Source organism: Telopea speciosissima, chromosome 9, assembly GCF_018873765.1.
Source record: "Telopea speciosissima isolate NSW1024214 ecotype Mountain lineage chromosome 9, Tspe_v1, whole genome shotgun sequence".
In the NCBI taxonomy this organism is placed as follows: Eukaryota; Viridiplantae; Streptophyta; class Magnoliopsida; order Proteales; family Proteaceae; genus Telopea; species Telopea speciosissima.
The window spans coordinates 16,513,634-16,536,085 of record NC_057924.1 but is presented as its reverse complement, the minus strand read 5'-3'; the positions used below and the strand labels follow the sequence as shown (position 1 = coordinate 16,536,085).

The window sequence follows — 22,452 nt, the reverse complement described above, 5'->3', positions numbered from 1 at the left end:
TCTGAAAATGGTGCAACATGCTCTCCTCTATTGCCTTTTGACACAAAAAGCTTGGTTGGCCTCCCCGATGTCTATGAGATCGGCTGCAAACTAGAGCTTACCTTTCTGTGCTTGGATTTTAAAGTGTGGCAGAATCCCAGCAGCTTCAAAAGGTTTTTATTTCACACTCCATCATCGTTTGGGTAATTTTGAAGTTAAGAAATACTAGTGTTCAAAACATCTATTCCCCCCCCCCTTTGGAGAATGGTTAGGTGGTGTTATCAAAAATGTTGATGCGGTGCTATCCTTGATCCTTGGATCTTCTTCTAGTCAGATGCCTTTCCATCAGAATGAGGGATCACCTCTTAGGGGGATTTTTTTCTATCTATAAGAATGTGGCAGTCTCTGCTCGTCCAAAAGCTATAGGGATTGCTCATGCTGTCTTGGACCAATTGGGGGACCTTCAACTAATTACTACTGACCATCATGTAATGATGCCAGTTGTAATAAGTGAAGTGTTGGTTGTTAGACTGGCCCTTTGTTCTCAAAAGACGGTAGGAATCTCAAGTTTCGATTTGTTCGGACTGCCAAGTCCTTGTTGGGTACCTTTTATCTACCTCCATGCTAGCTCCACGGGAAATTGCCACCATAGTCAAGATATCCTATGGTTGAAGACTGAACTTTCCTTTTGTTGTTTTTGACATGTTAGTAGGTTGGCCGATATCATTGCCCACCCTATTTCCAAATGGGCTATCAATTACCCTAGGTAGGGTTTTTGGTTGTCTTCCTTTCCAGAGATCTTTTTGAGTATTGTAATGCAATTTTATACCCTAGGAAGACGATAGATGAATGTAATTTACTAAGTTATGTGTGTGCAAGTCCCTGCATAGAGTTGCACTAAGGTACAACTTCAAAAACTATATATAAGCAAAAGGTTGTGTGCACAGTTGTGCATGGTGCACAACCATTCACGAACTCACAAAACCTAAATATGAACTATTGTCAAAAGGCGTAAATTTTAAAGTACACATCCTTAAAACAGACCAAATGCTTAAAAATTTACTGATGGAAAGAGAGTTTGACAAATCTACACAACTTAGAGTTAAAAAAGATAATAGAGTTTGTTATTCGTTCTCTTTAAACTCAATCTCAAGACACTTCCCCTAGTTGTTAAGCAATAAAACTTAACCAATGAGATAGGTGTGATGTCTCCTATCAAACTAATATTCCCATAAAAAAATAAAATGATGAACCAACCAATTTATATATCTAAAATAGGAATGAGATTTTTCTATGGATACCTCATAAGTGACATACAGAAAATCTCAATTCCATACTCGCCCCCCCCCCCCCCCCAAAAAAAAAAAAAGAAGAAGAAGAAGAAGAAATTACCATTGATTGCATCTTGTAAAACAAATTCTAAGATACAACAACTACAATATTAAAGCAATCAATTGAATCTCTTGAATACTTTTAATTATTACAACAACCTTAAAACCAACTATAATATATGATACAGAATGTTGGCCAATTAAGAAGTGTCATATAGATAAACTAAGCATAGCAGAGATGAGGATGTTGAGATGGATGAGTGGCAAAACTAGGAATGATAAAATAAGGAATTATCATATTATAGTTGGTCTAGGAGTAGCCCCTATTTAAGATAAGTTACGAGAAAATCATCTAAGGTGGCATGGTCATGTTCAAAGGAGACCTTCGGATGCTCCAGTTCAGAGGAGTGACTTGATTCAGATTGAAGGCTCTAAAAGAGCTAGGAGTAGGGCCAAATTGACCCTAGGAGAAGTGTTGGGGAAAGACATGCATAGTTTAGATCTTGTTTCAAGTATGACATCGAATATAGTTGATTGGAGGGTAAGGATCCGTGTAGCTGACTCCAAGTCGTTTGTATAAGATTGTTTTGTAGTTGATATTGTTATGTTCATTTTCTTTACTTTTAATTTTAATATTTCTCCTTCTAGAATTCTTGTAGCCAACCCAATTTAGTTGGGATAAGGCCAAGTTGTTGTTTCAAAGAGAGATTTTCATCTCTTAGAAGGGATAAGCCTTCCCTATTACAAAATGAGGAGGCGAGAAGGGCGACATTCAGTTTGAAATCCTTGAAAGCTCCGGGTCCGAATGGTCTATCACCAATGTTCTTCCAATCGTACTGGTCAACGATTGGTCTTGATATTTGTGTAGCAATGCAGGATTTTTTCGAGACTGAGTACCTCCTTAGAGACATCAACCACATTCATCTCCTTTTCATCCCAAAGGTGAAGGCTACATAAAGTGTGGATCAGTTTAGGCTCATTAGCTTGTGCAATGTAATTTGCCGTATTTTTGCCAATGTCCTACTCAAGAGGTTGAAGAAGTATCTGGATTGTATTGTGGCCCCCGAGCAGACAACATTTATGGAAGGAAGGAGCATTTCGGAGAATAGCATGATGGCCCATGAAACCTTTCATCACATCAGAAATAAAAAGAGGGGAAAGGAGTATTTGGCTGCTATCAAACTTGACATGAGGAAGGGCTATGACATAATTGAATGGAGTTTTCTTTTTGGTGTCCTTATTAAGCTTAGGCTATGCAAGAATTGGGTTAATCTACTGATCTAGTGTGTGAGTCCTGTCTTATATTCTTTTCTTGTAAATGGAGTGGAGAAAGGTCTTGTATTGTCTTCCAGGGGCCTCAGACAAGGTGATCCCCTATCCCCAAGCCTTTTTTATCTTGTGCACAAAGTGTTTTACATCCCTAATCACTGGTGCAGTGGCAAGAGGGGTCCTCTAGGGGATACACATTAGAAGGCGAAGCCCACAAATCACCCACTCTTTTTTCGCTGATGACTGTCTAGTGTTCCTTTAGGCAAACCATAGCTCTCTCAAAGGCCTTAGAGTTGCATTAACTCTTTATTGTGATGCTTCAAGTCAAGCTGTAAGTGGTCTAAAATCTTCATCTACTTTTAGCCCTAATACGTCAGCCAGACTCAGGAGGAGACTTGCTAGAATAGGTGGGGTTGATGGTCTTGTGCACCCAGACCAATATTTGGGCTTGCCAACTGAGATTGGGAGGAGCAAGAAGGTTGCATTTCAAAGTATCAATGATAGAAACATAAGTAAGATTATTGGGTGGAAAGAGAAATTTCTTTCACTGATGGGAGAGATGTTTTTATAAAGTCTGTGGCGGTGGCCACCCCCTCTACCCTATGTACCACTTTAAGCTCCCTAACAGCCTTCTTTATGATATCACAAAGTTGAGGGAAGATTATTGTGGGCTAGAAGAAAGATGAAAGGAAGATTCACTGGGTAGGGTAGGATTGCCTATGCATGCCTAAGTTGGATGGTGGGTTAGATTTCAAAGACCTAAATATCCAAAATCTTGTTCTACTTGCAAAACTGGGTTGGAACCTACTCAAATAAGGAATCCCTGTGGGCTAAGCTCTTTGCTAGTATCTATTTTTGAATGGTGATTTCTTGAATAGAATGGTGGGGGACAAGCCTTCATGGGTGTGGAGAGGTATTTTGAAGGGGCAGGATCTTCTTAAAGAGGGCTTGTTGTGGGTGGTTCGCAATGACTTGTCTATCTAGATTTGGGAGGACCCTTGGATTCCTGAACTTGAGGCCTACAAGCTCCTTTTACCGAGAAATCTGAATTGCTCTATTGTTTAGGTCTCGGAGTTGATTGGACCAAATGCTTCTTGGGTCTTGGTTTAGTTGAGGAGGTTCTTTTTACATATGGAAGTGGAAAGAATTCTCTAGATTTAGTACCACCGGCTCTCCTAACCAGCTTGTATGGGGTCCTACCCCAAAAGGGGCTTCCTTTGTTAGATCAGCTTACAAATTGGGAGTTGGAATGTCCCCTCCATCATCTAGATTGGCAGTTAAGGCATCCTCTATTCCAAAAGATGTTTGGAAGATTCTGTGGAACACAAAGTTCCTCCAAAGTAAAGTCCTTTATGAGAGTAATTCAATGGCCATTTTCAAATAGAGTGGACAAATACATTTTTAGACCTATAAATATGAAGTGAAGTGCAAGACTTAGTGGTTTGAGTGGAATATAACTTAGTCTTAATACAGTATGGAGAGCAATCTTTATTCCCAATATAATTGGTAGGGCCTCACCTACAAGTGTCGGTACAAATGATCAGTAGCAAGTGACAGGAGCTTACTAATTTTGATTGTGTCACAAAACCATAATAAAAGTTTCAAAGTATAAAATTATTTTGTACATAGGCACATACCAAACCTTTGTCTCATTCTATAATCTATTATGCCTAGTAGTTATCAAATGATTTTTATTTTTAGTTCGAAAATAATTTTCATTAATAATTTTTTATAAATAAATCATTAAAAAAAATATAAATATCAAAGATAGCCCAAGTCTTCTCTTCTTGGACTGGTAGAAGCTCATGACTCACGATGTTTGTGTCTTACATTTCATGTTTATATATAGGTTCATCTCATTTTTTGATTAGGTAGGGTACTCTCCATTCTTTCACTTAAACATTATTTATTCATTTATTCTTAAGGGAGAAAAAATAATTTAAAATAAGATATGAGGAGGCACAGTTTATGCCTTAGGCTTAGAGAGCCTTTTCCCTTAAAAATTTGATGATCTCCTGTACAAGAAGGATGGGGGAGAAAAGAGAGAGATTTTTGTTTTGTTTTGATTTGTTTTGTTTTTTTGAGGGGGGCCGTGGAGAGGGGGGGGGGGGGGAGAGAGAAATATTCATGTAGTCATAATGTTTGACCATATATATTTTCTAAGCACAAGTGGATTAAGTTCATGGTAGTTTGCTTATCAAAAGGAGAAAAGGAAAAAAAAAAAAAAAATCATTGGTCACAGCCTCGCAGGTGGCTCTCCCAGTCATAGCTTGCTCCCTTTAAGAAAATAAATAAGGGGAATAGTTCTCTGTGTTGGAGCATGGCTCCTACGTGCATGCAGCCATGCGGGAGCCAAAAGGAGTGCATGCGACAATATAGGATATTTTTTACTTTCATGGGGATCGAGATTTTCATGGGAACGAGATGATCATTTCACACGTGTCTGGGTGTATGGGCTACACTCCCACACCAAAACCATTTTTCCTTTCAAATATCAATTTTTTTTTTATCTCCATAATAAATTAATTATTAGCATGAGACTTGGTTGGGCATAGAATCTCATTCCAATAATCAAAGCCAATTATCATGTTTGTATAATTTATTAGTCATATATTAATAATGAAACCATGATACCCATTTGTTTGTTAGCTAATAAATCACCTATCCATTAATTTATTTTTTCGGTAAACCACCTATTCATTTTGGATATATCTAATTAGAGTCGGTGTTCTCTACAGCGCACGCTGCGCCAAGGCACATGGTGACGGTATTTCTGCCATTCAGGGGTGGAGCAATCATTTCGCCCACTCCCATGTGTCTGCTCGCAGCCTGCGTCCCCACATAATTAAGAACATTTTCCCAACTTATAATGTAGCTTCTTGGATGACTCAACAACAACTCAGCCGTATCCCAACTAGATGACTCATCTATATAATTAAGAAAATGATCAAGTTTTCCTACACTCACAGAGGACGGTTCACCCACCATCCAAGGTTCACAAACACCTCCTAAGGTTTTAGTATGTTCCAAAATACCTTCCTGATACTCTTTCCCGCTCTCACCTGCCCCACGGTGAATGAGATCCCATTCACCGTGGGTGGAGGGAAACTCGATCTATTAAGAAATACCCCCCAAGGAAACCCCCCAAAAAATGTTATTCATGCAAGTTGTACAAGCAAGAATATACTCTTTTAACCTTCAATTGTGCACTTTGAAGTGGTCTTGGTTTTCTACACTGTGCAGCCTAAGGGGTAGGGATGTTAACGGATTGGATTCGGCTTGGATAGTGCTATATCTGCATCCGCATCCAATTAGCTTTCGGACGGATTCCGATAGTGCTAAACGGATACAAACACGGATACGGATTGAATATTTTATCTGTTTACACGTAAATATAGATTTTCGGTTAGCTATAGCCTATCCGTATCCGTATCTGTTTAGCTTTTGGACAGATTCGGATAATGCTAAATGGATACGGACACGGATACGGAAACAGATTTTGACTATTCATTTACATCCATACTAAGGGGTTTCCTAGACTATACAGCTGGTTTTAAAACAACAAATCGGTTTCTGAATCTGTGTACAGTCCAAGGTTTTAGTAATCGGGGGGATTGGAATCTTGGTCGATATGGATCCATCTGGATCATCGTAAATCAGGTTGGATCAGACAGATTTGCGCTTATTTTTAAATAAAAATTGATTATTTTTTGCCCTTATCATCTGGATGTTTCTGTAATCGGACATCCCTTCACATATCACTGTTCATGTAAAGAGGTGATATAATGTCTCATAAATGCACTTCCCCCCATTGTTTGATTTCAAAACAGGTTCTCTCGTTCTTGTGAAACTACACTCAAGCAAATAGACATTGAAGTGAGCACCGAAGTAATGTAGGCAAGCAATCGGTTAATTTTACCACCTACTTTTCATTGAAATTGTTTTATGATAATTTTACCCTTTGATCAGATACCAATACCCGAGTCAAGATCGCATAGGTATTGGTATCAGTCTTGACCAATATCGATATGATCTGATCGATTGATACTGATACCTTTTTTTTGGTAAAAATTGATACCGATACCTCAATCCATGATTGTTGGCATGAATATTGAGTTCATTACATTACATGGATGAATTCAGCCATAAAATTCCAATTTTCACTTTTACAATATTTTTTTTGGGGGAGTTGGGGTGGTTTAATCAATATATATGAATTCTGTATCTAATGTAATAATGACCCTTATAAGTTTTTTTTTTTTTAATAAAAATGGCCCAAGTTAAAACCACACAAATTGACATTGCAACTCCCCCAAGGACCCAACACCACCAACCATTCTTTTCTTTGATCGAACCATCTCAACCCAGAGTCTTTGACACTACAAAACCCATGGTTTTAGTGCAAGGTATCGGATTGAATATCAATCTCTAGCAAAACCGATACGATATTGGTATAGATTGATCGTATTGGACTAGTTTACCTTTGATTTTTTTTATTATTTTACCCTTTGTTTAAGTACCATGCCACCAATACAATATTGACACGATATCAAAATTGGCAACTAGCAAAATCGATACCAGCGATATGATATAATATGACAACTATTGTTCTAAGTATCAGTATCATACCGCCCATATCGGACGATACATATTGGTTTTGCTAGTCACCGATACCAATACCATATCGATACCGTATCAATAGCATGGTACGGACAAGGGGTGAAATGGTCAGGAAAATAATTTTTTAAGAAAATTCAAGGATAATTTTGTCTGATACAGCCGATCCAGGCCGTTACCGTATCAGTATTGTATCGATTTTATGCATTACCGATACCCGTTCCGATACCATACACTAAAACCAAGATGACAACGATACCTCAAACCATGACAAAACCACACTCAATACTAACGTAATTTTAGAGGTTAATTAATTAAACTAATACGATATATAATCAGAAAGACATTATTATCACAAAGCTTTGCTTCCACCTTCCATCTTCCCTCTTCCCCTACCCCTTTCAGTTTCTAATGAATTTTAACAGTAATATGAAAAAAACGTGACGGCCAGTGCAAAAGCAAGCCATCTCAAATTCTCAAATTCTCAACTTCAAGCCATCGTCGTCATCATCATATCTGTCTCACTCTCTAATACCATCCAGCAAATCCCAAGAAACTGCAACGAAACAACCAAACACTGACATTAGAAAATCATCATTTATCTATCTATCTTCTGTTTGATCTTTCTGATTACTGAAACTACAGAAAAAATCACATTCTAAGTGGAAATCAATTAAATTACAGTCAAAACCGTGCCCAATTCTCAATCCTAACCTAAAATTTCATCTTTGAACTAGTGGGAGACTGAAACAGAGACAGAATGAAAGTGAAAATTTTAATCGCAGGTATAAATTGCAAATTGAATCAGTGAAGGAGGAAGAAACAAAGAAAGAAGGGAAAATTTCAAATTTGAGGTTCGTACCTGAGAGATCTATAACTCATATGCCGAAAAATAGCGTGGAAGAAGAAATTAGCACCGTGGATGAAGACGACGGCGGCCGTAGAACTCAACAAGATCAACTCCAACATCTTTCGTTCCTTCGAATCAATAACAGAAACTAACGAAATCGTCTATTTGCAGAAAGAATTGTTAATTAACAGGTCTATACCTACCTTACTCCACCAACCTTATTTTTAGAAGAAGAAGAAAGAAGAGAACAAAATAGATTAGGATTAGGGGTTCCTGTACTTACGACACTACGGTCACTTCTTTCGATAACAGACAATGAAAAGACGAAATAAGCCTCTGGGCGGAACTCGGGAGTCGTAACATTCGGAAACACAATAACGGAAGGAATTGCAAGATGTGGACGAGTATAGATGTGTGTTCACTTCTCTGAACTTCTAGATTTTAAGGATTGGAATCCTGTTAAGTCTCATCGAATTGGGATGCTTCTGATATTAAATCCAACGATTATAAACAAAGGAAAGTGAAATTGGAGTTGAGAACCTTTGATCGCTGATTGATATCTGGTGTGGTAGGTGGGTGACTGTGGACTGACGAGTATCGGTGTACGGACCAAACTCTAAATCCTTCCTTTCGGAATTCGGAAATCTACTTTGGAACTTCTCTAGGAGTCTCAAGTCCAAGACAATGTTCTCAAACCCGGCTCACTCCTAGACCGGTTTAAGTTGGCTGTTGATGGGTCAATCGACCAATCCGTTGGGCTAAAAGGCTCAAACGAATGTGATTTTCCTACTATTTTTTTTTTTTTGGTAAGAGATTTTTCTACTACGCGCAATAGAAGATTCTAGACTATTCGTCTAAACTGCTTAAGGAATAAAATAAAAGTTACAATCTAGAAAATAAGAAGCAATGTGAGATATGTATGATAAATATACCACGATTTAGTCAATGGGGGATGAGGATCATACATTGAGAGAAAAAAGCAAAAAACAAAAATAGTGCATTTGATCACCATCTAAAGATATGAAATCACATGTCTCTAAGAGATGCAAAACAAGTATTAAAGGGAAAACGATAAATTTGACAAAAAATATGTAGAAAAAATATGTTCTTATCTAATTAGAAGAAATTCTAATTAGAATAGGTAGAGGCTTCCTTTTGTGACTCAAGAGTTGATGTGTAGTGATAGTATCGTCGATATTAGTGCATTTTCTTGTCTCTCTTCAGACAACACTGTGTCTCCAAGCACTGAAATCACCAAGTGTTGATTACTCTAAGCTACAAACTAGAAGCATGAAGTCTAAAAACCAAGTAATAAATTCGAGAGGCAAAGGCAATTGAGCAAGAGGCTAAGGACCAAGCAAGGACCAAAGACCAATTGAATAGCAAAGCCAAAGGGCCAGGGGACCTTTTTCAACTTGAGAGATAACTGTATTTATAGTTGTAGAGGGGTATGTATAATCCCAAATTCGTGTAAAGATTATTGGTGAAGCATTGAAAGAACTGTTTATTGTATTGACAGTGAATGTTTGGTCAAAATTATGGCCAATGGGTGTCAAAAAGAGTTTTGTTGCCAAAATTAGGATTTTTTAGGGCCTCAGAGAGCTAAAATATGGATCCAAGTTACCAAAGTTAAGTTTATTCACGAAAGGAAGTGAAATTGGAGCTAAACACGACAAGTTTGGGTGTCTTGAATTTGCATAGGATTAACATTGATGTGGGATCGAGTCGACATCGAGCTGATGTCGATGAACAGATGTCGACATCGATGTGGGTATATTTCAGTGTTGGTAAAAAAATGTCTGAATGTTGAAGGAGGATAGTCATTCAAAAGGCTCTGTTTGACATTCACAGGGGGAAGGTCGATTTTGGTGGAAGGTAAGGTCGATATTGACTCGGGGTCTTTGAGTGTCGACCCCATGTTTGAGTGTGGATAATGGGTTTTTGGCCATTTGGACCGATTCTGTGCTAGGCCAGGCTGGTTCCAAAGAGGACTGGGTCGGGGCTAGCCCTTTCGAGGGTGGTTTGCAATGTCTAGGGGTTCTCGTTTTGGCTCCGGTGAAGGTCTGTGCGGTTCTCCTTTAGAGGTATTTTGGGTGAACGGTCTATGAAAGAATTAGAAAAGTACACACTTACGTTACATCTACAGATACATCGGCTCTACACCTTGAAAAATGTTCATCATCGTCTCGAAAAGCTTCCAAGGCGATGACAAAATGAGGTGTCTACACTTGTAACAACTCGCCTTGGGCCTTTTGAGTGGCAATAATCACATCAATTGGCTTCCAAACCCTATTAGAGAAAAGGAGGTCGTTTTGAGCCCTTTAAAGGTACCAAGAAAGAAAGCTAAATAAGCTAAGACACTCTTTGCTCTGTTTTTTGTTGGGATTGGAAAAACAAAATTTTCAACTTTCTCTTTGCAATGTGAACAAAGCACGAACATTGTGTGCACAAAAGAAGAGGCAAGAGATTTATATGGTTTGGCAAAATCGCCTTCGTCCACAGAGTGGGATCCCACTTTCATTATGGATCAAGAGAAAAGAAAATAGTACAACCCATGCGATTTGATAACCAAACCCAAGCACCCATGCATTTACACCCCTTCTCTCATCTCTCATTCAATCTACATCTTCACTTTGGTTCCTCTATTTGTACTTGTACACATGTTGTACCCCACATTGTACCTCTTGGACTCTCAATTGGATCCTCACATCTCTGTTCTCTTTGGTAGACACCTCTATCCTGTTATAGGACTTCTTCTCTACTTTGTTGTTTTCTTTCTCCTTAGAGAAAAGCCACTGACTCTCTCCTCCTCTACCTTGTTGGGTAAGATTTTACTTTCTCTCTCCTTAGAGATAATCCACTGCACACTTCTTCAAAGGTGTCTCCTTAAAGACTCCACCTTGCGTAATGTCTTCAACCACCAACCACTTTCCACTCCTTTGGAATATCCAATCTTGTTGAAGACTCCATTTCCTAGGAAAACTCTACTACTTGAAAGGCTCCACCTCCTCTACTCTCTTGAAAGACTCAACCTTGAAAAAATTCACTCACTCTCTTTCTTCTTCTCATAATAGAGATAACATTACTTCATACATAAGAAAAGTGTTTGCCAACTCTTATGACACTTGCACACATAGACTTGGAACCAACATGACCCAACACCAATAAATTCTCTATCTTCACCATTAGCCCATCTAGACCATTGAACCAAAACTTCAACTGTCTATATAAAAGTCACCAAACCCAACATTTTTTCCTAAGATGGATGAAAAATCCTAATTTTGAATCCAAGATTGAATAGTAGCATTACCATTAGATTGCACTTGGTGGGCCAAAGGGCTTCCAAATGAAACCACCTTTACAAAGGAACAGTTTAAGAGGACATGCACTGGGGTCTCTTCCTCCGATCCTCTCCATAGTGTTGGAATCTAGGATCCACTAGCAAATTACATTGCTTGAAACTTTATCAATAGTTTATATAAAATGCGACTAAAAATAGTTTCAATAATAAAATGAAAATAATTAAATTTCTGACAATTATTTTTTAACCACACTAGATAAGATCTCTATTATCAAGGCGAAAACAACTACATACATAAACCTTAATATTCTACCAGTGGTTTCAATTAACCGTCGGTAAATAAGATATACTATAGCAGCGCCATATTAGGTTATCCAATGGCGCGGTTTCTGTCTCTAAAGAGAACCTACAGACAACTAAACCGCCACAATCCAAATATGGCAATTGATTAGACGACGGATTTCTACCGGATTAAAAACGGTGGTTATATGGGTTTTGTGGTGGTTTTATGACATACGGTGGAGGAATATTAAACTGCAGTACTTGATTTACCAAAGGAGACACATTTGCATGCTTGTAGATCTCTTTGGCACATCATCATTCAAGTGGCGCAATAAAGATGAGTTACTTTGATAAGCTTAACCCGTGAGAATGAGTTCTAAAATTTTCCGTTGGAACAAACTTAACAAATTAATACTTAAAAGAGAGAGTCTCTTCCATCCCCAACCCCTATATGAACAATGCATAAATTTGGAACCCGTTCCATAACATTTGGATTAGATAGGATAAAATAAAAGAGAACGATTTCAAATAACAAATAAACATAAAAAGTACTCAATATATAGGAACTGAAAATCATATTCTCTCTCCCTTTCTACAAAGAAATTGGTTTGAACCAGATGGGCAGAGACAAAAAGGAATGCGAATATTCTGATTCAAATCTTGCAATGTTGTTATACCCTTTCGATCTAACTTGAATATCTTGACCATATCAGTTGAGACAAAACATCTTTTAACCACTAACAACTCTCCAAGGCATTCCACCAAATGTAAGGATGAAATTGTGCCCTTAATTTCCTCTTGTGCTGGAGCAGTCGTGGTCTACAGAAGGCTAAACATCGTCGTGGACTTCTCTTTCTCTCTTTAACCCCCCCAAAAAAAAAATCAGACTTCTCTCTCCCCTACTTCATAAGTTTTGCATTTTTCTTTGTAGATAATTTACACATACCATCCCTGAGGTTTGACGAAAGTATAGTTTTACTCTTCTAATTTTGGATAATTCTGCGTACCCCCCTGAGGTTTACAAACTTTAACACTTACATCCATTCCGTCAGTTTATGACTAACAATGTTAAAATCAAGGGATAAAGTTGCAAAAATGCCCCTTCAAGAAAAAAAAAAAACCTAGAAACTCATCTTCCCCAAATCGTTTAGGATTTGAAAAAGGGGAAGATGTTGGAAATTATTGTCAGAATATTGAGAGATCAAATCTAATTTGTTGCCTTGATGGTAAGAGAGCTTTCAAATTATCTCTTGCACTGATTTTTCTGTAAACCTGTAATAGAAATTGTTAAAAAAAAAAAATGACGGGCTGAGTCGTGTCACTTACCACTGTCCTTAAGATCATAGAAGCCCCCAATGGTGCAACTGGGAGTATTGCGAATCGGCCTCCAAGATTAAACAGCCCTCCAGCTCCCCTAGTAATCGTGCACTCGACTACTAGACTCCTTCGAGTATTACAGGGTTATGCTCAAACTTAAAAGAACTCACACAAAGGACCTTTTCAAAAGCTCAAAAGAAACTAAGAGAATGCATGAAGAACACATGCACTTCTAAAGAAGACTTGATTACTTGATTGATTGATATACAAAGAGTCTAAGCCCTCCTCTATTTATATACGAAAGAAGATGCAATGGGAAGGAGGAATTAAGAGGAGAATTCAAGAGTCCAATAACTGAATAGAGTTTCTCTTTTCTTTAGGAGCTTCAAGGGAAGGCTACATAAAAACCTAAAAATTATCATGAAGAGACATAAGTGTCTCTTAAATCAACTGAAGTGATAAGTAAATACAGACATTAATATTAATAAAACTTATTTTGTATTTAAATCTATTTTGAATCTTAATTTGTTTTAAAACTTCATTTAAAACCAACAAAATATCAGTTGCTGGTTCTTCTCTCCTCTTCTCTTCCCTGTTCTCCTTCTCTATTTAGTTTTTCACGTCTCTGTCTTTATTACTAGCTCTTGGAAACCCTAAGCTTCTCTCACCGCCTCCATGGCTGATGAGCAGGAGCAGATTCTGCAGAAGATAAACGTGAATTCATTCTTATGCGGTGGATTTCTTAGAGCTTAGACACCTGTAAGTTTTTAAAAAATTCTCATTCCCCCTTTGTCATTCTTGTCTTCATTGATGAACTTCTTTGGTTTATAGTTCAATCCGAATTGGTTATTGGTTTCCTTTTCATTTTTCTCCTCTTTTTTTTTTTATTTTTTTTTTTCTACAAACCATGAACGCCTTCCCTGGATTAATTGTTGAATTTCAATGGGTACGGGGATGGGTAAATTTGGTGTAGAAGTGTCCGTGTCTTGCATTTCCAATCTTTGAAAGGGAAGAGTATAGACTTTCCTCCATGACACCCACCCAAAAGATTCCCAAACATATGCAGAATCACCTGAACTATTCTTCCTTCATCACCCAGAACCCAGTCAGGCACCGAGTTCTCAACCTCAATGCGGAAATCAAGACCTTTACAAACACAGAGACTCTTGGCAAGGCAAGCCGCTTCCTTCACCATAGGATGTAGCCGGAAAGATCTCATTTCTCAAGCTGCTTCCAACCTCTCTCTCGAGCTCCCAAGCCTTCTCCTTTAAGAATAGCTCTCTGACCTTTACTTTGAGGAGCAGAGGAATAAGCGTTACAAGGGTTATGGCAGCGGCACAGAAGACCACAATAGTGAGAAATTTGGTTATGGTGGGGGCCAGCATCAGCTGGAATGAGTGTGGAGCATAAGTCCAGCCATTGAGCAAATGGGTCAGCCCACAGAGGACAATGAAGGCGATGAACTGAAAGAGTACCCATTTGAAGGGGACGTTGGAGCAGCTAACGAAGTAAAGGAGTTCCATGGGGATGGAAAAGTAGGCTGCAACGATCAGGAAAACACTCAATCTCTGGCAATCTAGGATGTTGTCCTTCTCTTTTTTTCAAACCCTAAACGATTTGGGGAAGATAAGTTGTAGGTTTTTTTTTTTTTTTTAAGGGGCATTTTTGTAACTTCACCCCTTGAGTTTAACACTGTTAGTCATAAACTGACAGAATGGGTGTAAGTGTTAATGTTTCAGGAGGACCTCATAGACAAAATAACTTGAAAATAAAACCCTAAAACCTTACTTCTCCTTCAAAGGTTTGGACAATCTTGAGTTCTCTTTGTCGAGGCCAATTAGATTAGAGCTTAGGGACACTTCTTGATGGATCGCTACAACTCTCTCTACTTTAACCTTGCAAGTGTTAACGCTTTGTAAACCTCAAGGGGTATGCGTAATTATCCAAAACTGGGGTAAAACTATACTTTCGTCAAACCTCGGGGTGGTATGTGTAAATTACCCTTTCTTTATTGAAAATAAGTAGGAACTCAAACTTATCTTACCTCTCCTTCCCCTCCCTTAAAATATCTATCCTCTTACGGTAATAGTGTCTCTATCAATCCTCTACGGGCTCTCTCTTTCATTATTTTTAATAGTTTCTTCTAAGTAAAATTCTTCATTAATCATCTCAAGAGTCATGTAGACTCGGCCACGATTAAAAAATACAAGACTCAGTCCGAGTTGTACCGAGTCGCACAAAACTCAGTTTTCATATCCGAGTCATTAATAACCAGTCGAGCTCGATCAAAACTGATAATTGGAGCAACAATGATTGAACCACCATTGAACTTTTCAAATCATCTTCTTCCCATTCTCCTTACCCAGAGAACAGGCTCATAGACAAAATAACTTGAAAACTAAAACCCTAAAACCTTACTTCTCCTTCAAAGGTTTGGACAATCTTGAGTTCTCTTTGTCAGGCCAATTAGATTAGAGCTTAGGGACACTTCTTGATGGATCGCTACAACTCTCTCTACTTTAACCTTGCAACGTGTAACCCCCCCCCCCACTGCCATATCCTCTTATCTGAAGCTCGTTTCTGGGCCAAGTTATAAAACCCTTACGGTCGCCAGCAAAACAAGATTTCTTGGAGGAGAATATTTAAAAACGTAAGCAAGTTTTCTGTCTGAAAGTATGGTCTACACCAACACTTCCATGTGTGTATCTCTCTCCTTCTTAAAATAAAGAGGCAAAGATATCTTTTTATATGAAAAGACGAGAGAAACTCATGGGAGTACTAATGTAGACCATACTCCCGTACATAATTCTTTTTACCATTTAAAATTTTCGAAAAAACATGACTCACCCTTAATCAAAGCCAATTATCATGTTCGTATATTCGTCATATTGGTAATGAGAGCATGGTGCCCATTCGTTTGTTAACTAATAAATCAACTATCCATTATTATTATTATTTTTTTTTGGTAAACCACCTATAGCTTCTTGGATGAATCACCTACACAATTAAGAAAAGACAAAGTTTTCCTCCACCGATCCCATTCACGAGGGGGGTGGAAATGGGTATCGGGAGAGTATTTTGAAACATACAAAAACCCTAGGAGTGATTTGTGAATCCTAAGATGCTGGGGGAACCATCATTCTCTATGGATAGAGGAAAACTTTGTCCATTTGAAGTGGTCTTGGTTTTACTACACTTTGCAGCCTAGGGGACCAGACTATAATTCTGAATAATTGTATCCAGTCCAAGGTTTTTTAGTAATAGGGAATCGGAATTGGTCTCGACAGATATTGATCCAATTCGTCTTGGATCAGGTTGACTCAGACAGATTTGCCCTTGTTTTTTTCAATAACAATTGATTTATTATCTTTTAACCCTTAAGTAATACCAGAGGATCAGAATCGGGATTGCACTCGACTAATATGGATCCAATCCGGATGATTCCTGATGAACCCCAAACAAAGCTAACCAACTGGAGATCGTCACGTGGCAGGACTAGGCAAGGTAGGGTAAACACCCCCCATTTGGGCGAACCCCCCTCTTTTGGCGCAGACCTTATGCACATGGACAGACACAACGGACTCTAGACCCTGCCTCCAATTGCAAGACGTACACTATCTCCAAGACTCTAGGCCACCGCCTATTAGTCAACGTACCCACAACGGACTCAAACACCCAGAATCTATTTACAGTCTATCCATCAAGGATATCAAGTCTATCAAGGACACCATGTCTCGTGGGAAGACAACCAATCAAGGATGAGCCCTGATGCCCAGGGACTCTATCCACTACAAAGGCCACACTACATCAACTGGGACTCTCCACACCGTCACGCACTACTAGGTACACAGCCCCATCAAGGGAGAACTTAACTGATCTTGAATTCTACTATTCACTCATCTATTTGATCAGAGAGATTTAACTTAGTCATCGGAGAGTCCTAGGCCAGAATCACACCGGTTCTCCTTTGTCATTCAAGGTCTTTTGTAGGTTACGACACTCGAAGGACCGCTGAGCGATTTCTCGACGCAACAATTCCATCTATCCAAGAGACTGATTCTTTGAATCATGGTCCAATCAATTCCGATCTGATTTCGTTTCGATTCAGTTCTGGATTGGGGATTGGGGTGGTTTAATCAATATGAATTCTTTTTTACTTTTTATGGATAAAAATTCAGCCATAAAATTCCGATATCTTTTACTTTTTCTTTTTTTCTTTTTTTGGGGGGTTGGGGTGGTTTAATCAAATATGAATTCTTGATGTAATGTAATGCCCTTATAACCACACAAATTGACATTGTAGCTCCCTCTCTGAAGGACCCAACCCCACCAACCATTCTTTGATCGAACCATGTCAACCCACAGTCTGTAATTCTACAAAACCCATGGGGTTTTAGACTTTTAGTGCACAGTATCGGATCCGGTTTCGGTCACTTGTAAAACCGATACAATATCGGCATGGATCGGCCATATGGGATAAATTTGCCCCTAATTTCCCTTAAAAAATAACAGGATTGTTGACTGTTTTACCCTTTGTTGGTATCATGATACCATATTCCGATATGGTATCGAGATCGGCAAGAAGCAAAATCGATATGTATCGATACAGGTTATACGATAATGACACTTGAAACTGAACCATGATTCAAAACCACACGCAATAGGCAATACTAACGTAATTTTAGAGGTAAAGTAATTAAACAAATACGATAGATCATCGGAAAGACTTTATTATCACAAAGCTTTGCTTCCACTTTCCATCTTCCCCTACTACCCAACCCTTTTTCAGTTTCCAGTGAATTTTCACAGTAATCCGGTACAAGCTAGCTAGCTATAACTCAAATTCTTAACTTCAAGCCATCAATCTCATCATATCTGTTTTCTCTCTCTCTCTCTACCATCCAGCAAATCCCAAGAAACTGCAATCAAACAACCAAACACTGAAATTAGAAAATCATCTATCTATCTATCTATCTATCTATCTATCTATCTAATCTATCTTCTGTTCGATCTTTCTGATTACTGAAACTACACAAAAAGATCCCAGTCTATGTGGAAATCAATTAAATTTACAGTTAAAACCATTCCCAATTCTCATTCCTAACTCTAAAATCGCATCTTGACATAAATTGGAAATTGAATCAGTGAAGGAGGAAGAAACAAAGAAAGAAAGAAGGGAAAATATCAAATTTGAGGTACGTACCTGAGAGATCTACAGCTGAAATGCTGAAAGATAGCGTGGAAGAAGAAATTGGCACCGTGGAGGAAGACGACGACGCCCGTACAACTCAACAAGAACAACTCCAACATCTTTCCCTCTTTCCTTCAAATCAACAACAACAACAACAGCAGAGCTACGAAATCGTCTATTTGCAGAGAGAATTAATTAACAGTTCTATCTACCTTACTCCTCCAACCTTATTTATAGAAGAAGAAGAAGAGAAAGAGAGAAAGAAAGAAAGAAAGAAAGAAAGAAAGAAAGAAAGATGGATTAGGATTAGGGGGTCGGTCGTGTACATTAGAAAACACAAGAATGGAAGGAATTGTAAGATGCAGAACGAGTATACATGATTAGATGTGTGTTCACTTCTCTGAGCATCATGATTTTAAGGATTGGGATTCCAATCTTAAATCCAACGGTTAAAAACCAAGGGAAGTGAAATCGGAGTTGGCAACCATTGATCGCTTATTGGTGTTTGGTGTGGTGGGTGCGTAGGTGTGGGCTGACGAGTATTACACCGACCTACAGAGTCAGTAAGCACCGACCAAACTCTAAATCCTTCCCTTCGGAATTTGGAAAACTACTTTGGATCGTGTCTCAACTCTCAAATCAATGTTCTCAAACCCGGCTCACTCTTAGACCGGTTTAAGTTGGCCGTTGGTGGCTCAATCGCCTAAACCATCGGGTTAGTCAAACATACGAGAATAAATAATAAGGAAAATGATCTCTGTTCGCCAGCACTCCCATGAGCCTATCTCTCTCTTCTCTACATGAAAAGACACCTTTGCCCCCTTTTTTAAGGAGGAAAGAGATAGACATATGGGAGTGTTGGCGTAGACCACACTCTCGGATAGAAAACTACTTCCCTAAATAATATTAGAAAGAAGGATCGAGGTTCCATTTACCGATACAGATTCAAATGCATAGAGGTATATATTCTAAGGACTTGGCTCTTGTGTAGCCGTGGCTGGAGCTGGACAGGTACAACATGAAAACCACCCCAAATGTAGAGGGGAGGTGGTCATTTCACATGTGGGGCCCAATTGGGACCCACTCACCTGTGAAATGACTATCTTACCCCTATTTTTGCTATCGTTTAGTGGTGCTGCACCTATGCAACTCCCGCCACAGTTGTATAAGATCTTTTTAGCTATTTTCTAAGGGTGAAGAGAAACTTAATCCTAAAATACCCTTAATTAAAAGTACAATGCAAGTAATAAAGTATCGGGAAACACTATTAGTAAAAATGTGTTTAAAACCCATTTAAAACTCCGTTCTCGTCTATTTTTTTGACGTTTTAAACATATTTTTTTTACCGTATACCTCTCAAACGAATGGAAAAAGAGGCATCCTTTTTGCTAACTATGACCATAAATCAATTGAGCGTTCTGGTTTTTTTTCCATTAATTATAAAATTGAAGCTGGAGATGTATTGGATTAAGCACTTGGTAGAACAATGTTTTAACATTTTTTCCGAAATCTAAGATGTATATAATTATAAGGGATTGATCCAACCGTTTAGTTGGGCGGTGACGAATTTGCTATCGTGCGCATCTGTGTTTCTATTCTTTCTTTGTCTTCAAACCTTCCATGAGGTGAGACAAGGGGGGAAAAATATTATGGACGGTTTGGAGGTAAGAAGACAAAAAAAATTCTTGTCTCTGACTCTCTATGCTCCCTGTGGCATACTGGCATCTAAATAAATTATTTAAGAAACAAAAAATTCCTTCTAAGTGACACTATGTGTAGTGAATTATAATATTATTATTATTTTTTTTTTCTAGTAAACGTGAACTATAATATTTCACTATTTGTCATTTGACAATACATGAGTTAGCCCATGTGGATCAAGAAAGTGGCTCAAACTTTGATTCAAAGTTTTAGTAAAGTTACCTAAATACCATTAAATGGAGATCAGTATAAAATTTAAAGAGAAGAGTTCTTTACGTGGGATGCAGTGTCCACCCTAAGAGATACATTGGGGGTGGAAATGATCGCACCGGCTCCATGAATGGTGGAATTTCCACCTCCATGTACCAGCACGTGCATATGATATTGTTTTATCGCATTTCCCTTATGTTGCTTGCTTAGAAAACCCTCTTCCAATTAAATAATAGTACCCAATTGTCTCTTGCTTTAAAAAGACTAGGAGAAAGTTTTCTAAAACCAAAATAGAGAGAGAGAGAGAGAGAGTGATGGTTGTTGTACTACCTATCGTCTTGCGTGCCTCATCCTTGTAAGCCCATAAACTGAAGGGCATGATTCCCTGCAATGTCGTACCTACAAGGCAGAAAGGATTGAGAGAAGAAAAGACAAGAAAAACTAAACTTAGGTTTTTGGGCTATGGTGAAAAAGATGTGAGGCCAGTTCATTTTCCATATATTTTCCTTGGGATTACAACCCATTTTATATAAACGTTTGGGTTTATAATTTAAGGTAACCTTCAATCACCTCCGCCCAATCCTTGATTTTAGATTTGGTTTCAAAATCCCTCTCTTTTATCTTGTTCAATATTCTCTTACCATAAATGGCTAAGTGAGGCCAACTAGTCAATATTCCCTTAAATTTGAATCATCATGCCATGAAAACGATTCCCATTGACCATAGGAACTCCCACTATCCCTGGTAACACATCACTATCTGAGACACACACACACAAAAGAAAAAAAATAAAAAAAAAATCCCATAGTCATAAAATCTCATCAACTCAGATATCCATCAAACTAACATGCTTGAGAATGAATTCTAATATTGTCCGTTGAAACAAACTTGACAAATACTTAAAAAGAGAGAGCCTATACCATCCCCAACCCCTAGATGAACAATGTAAATAAATTTGGAACCTTTTTCATAATTTATTTTTTTTTTTTGGTAAAGGGGGAATTTATTGATGAGAGGGGTGAGTATAGCCAGTGGCTTCAGTCACACATAGCTCCTGAAGCCACTGAATGGAATTTGACTAATTTGATGACCTATTCTTCAGATATCTGAATAATACCGTTTGTTTTGTGTTTCTTGTTTTTATTGGAGTCCAGAAATGGTAGATTTAGAGCTCTTGAAGAGTACATTTGTCTGGTAAGTTTCAGATCTGGTGTGCTTTCTGTTACCTACGGCAGTTATTAATTCAACCAAGTAAAAGCAGAAATCTGAAAGAACAAAACTTACTCTCACTCTTCCTCTTGATCCAGTCCTGCCTTCCTAAACTCAACTTCTGAACCTCTCTCTCTCTCTCTCTCTCTCTCTCTACAGATCAATTATTTGGGAGTCTTACCATTTCCCTCAAACAAATCCCTCACGTCTCTCTCTCTCAGTTCCTAAAATCTCTCCTTTTTTTTTCGGTAGAACTAAAATCTCTCCTTCATCTCCAATAAAATATATATCCTCTCTCATGGAATTATGGTAGTAACCTCTCTCTTAATTCTCTTTCATCGTTTTCAATAGATTTTTTTTAGGGAAAATTACAATCCTCCCCTATACTTTACCTTAATTACACATTTCTCTTTTCGATTTTCTCCAATTACACATAGATCTCCTGGCTGACGGTATTAGTCTGGTATTATTTTAATTCGTAAAAAGACTATTTTACCCTTGTACTAAAAGAGCAGAAATAAAAGTACAATGCTAGGCTTTTTCTTCATCCTCCACCACCACTGTTGCCGTTGCCTCCTCCACCGCCTCTGTTCTGAGTGGTTACAGTGTTTTTTAAATGGTTTATTGAAGCTCTCTTTGAAATTGTTTAAATCCGAGGAGTTGCAGGAAGTAGCTACACTGGAACTCCTTCAAATCTTCTTCCCATCCTTGCCTCCTTCACGTCTTATTCTTTGAACCCTTTTAACGTTTTCACATCCTTGCTGCTACTGTTGTTCTGTACATTAGATATTTTGTGGTTCTCCCACAACCTCCTCTGTAAAAGCTCGTGTGTTGCATGAGCATTGTGATATTTACTTCGTATTTGGGGATATCAGGGGTAATTAAACTAAAAGAGTAAGGATTTCTAATAATCTGTAATAACCTCCTCCCATTGGTGCTCTGTGAGGGATTCCCTTCCTTCGCATGGCAGTTCTGTAATTTAACCCAGTTGATGGCAGTGTCGAAGGGGGTGAAGCTCTGAATTTTTTTATTCTCATATTGTCATCGCTACTGCTGCTGTAAGATTCTTCTTCATCTAAAGCCAAACCCTGATGGCGTTTCTTCTTCTTGAAGTTCTTCGAACAACCCACAATCTGGAATCAATAAGTAAAATCCGATTTGATTAAATGATTAATGATTTAGAGAGAATGTCGTA

The 22,452-nt window shown here is 38.3% G+C and overlaps 1 long non-coding RNA gene across 1 annotated transcript; it reads right to left on the bottom strand.

Annotated features, from left to right (window-relative positions):
• Positions 1-799: 799 nt before the first annotated feature.
• LOC122640526 lies at positions 800-22,213 on the bottom strand. Its single transcript, XR_006329678.1, has 4 exons — positions 21,937-22,213; positions 21,333-21,339; positions 15,330-15,336; positions 800-809 (listed from the first exon to the last, which is right to left on the bottom strand). It is a non-coding gene; the product is annotated as an uncharacterized LOC122640526 (long non-coding RNA).
• Between the last annotated feature and the right edge of the window lie 239 nt (positions 22,214-22,452).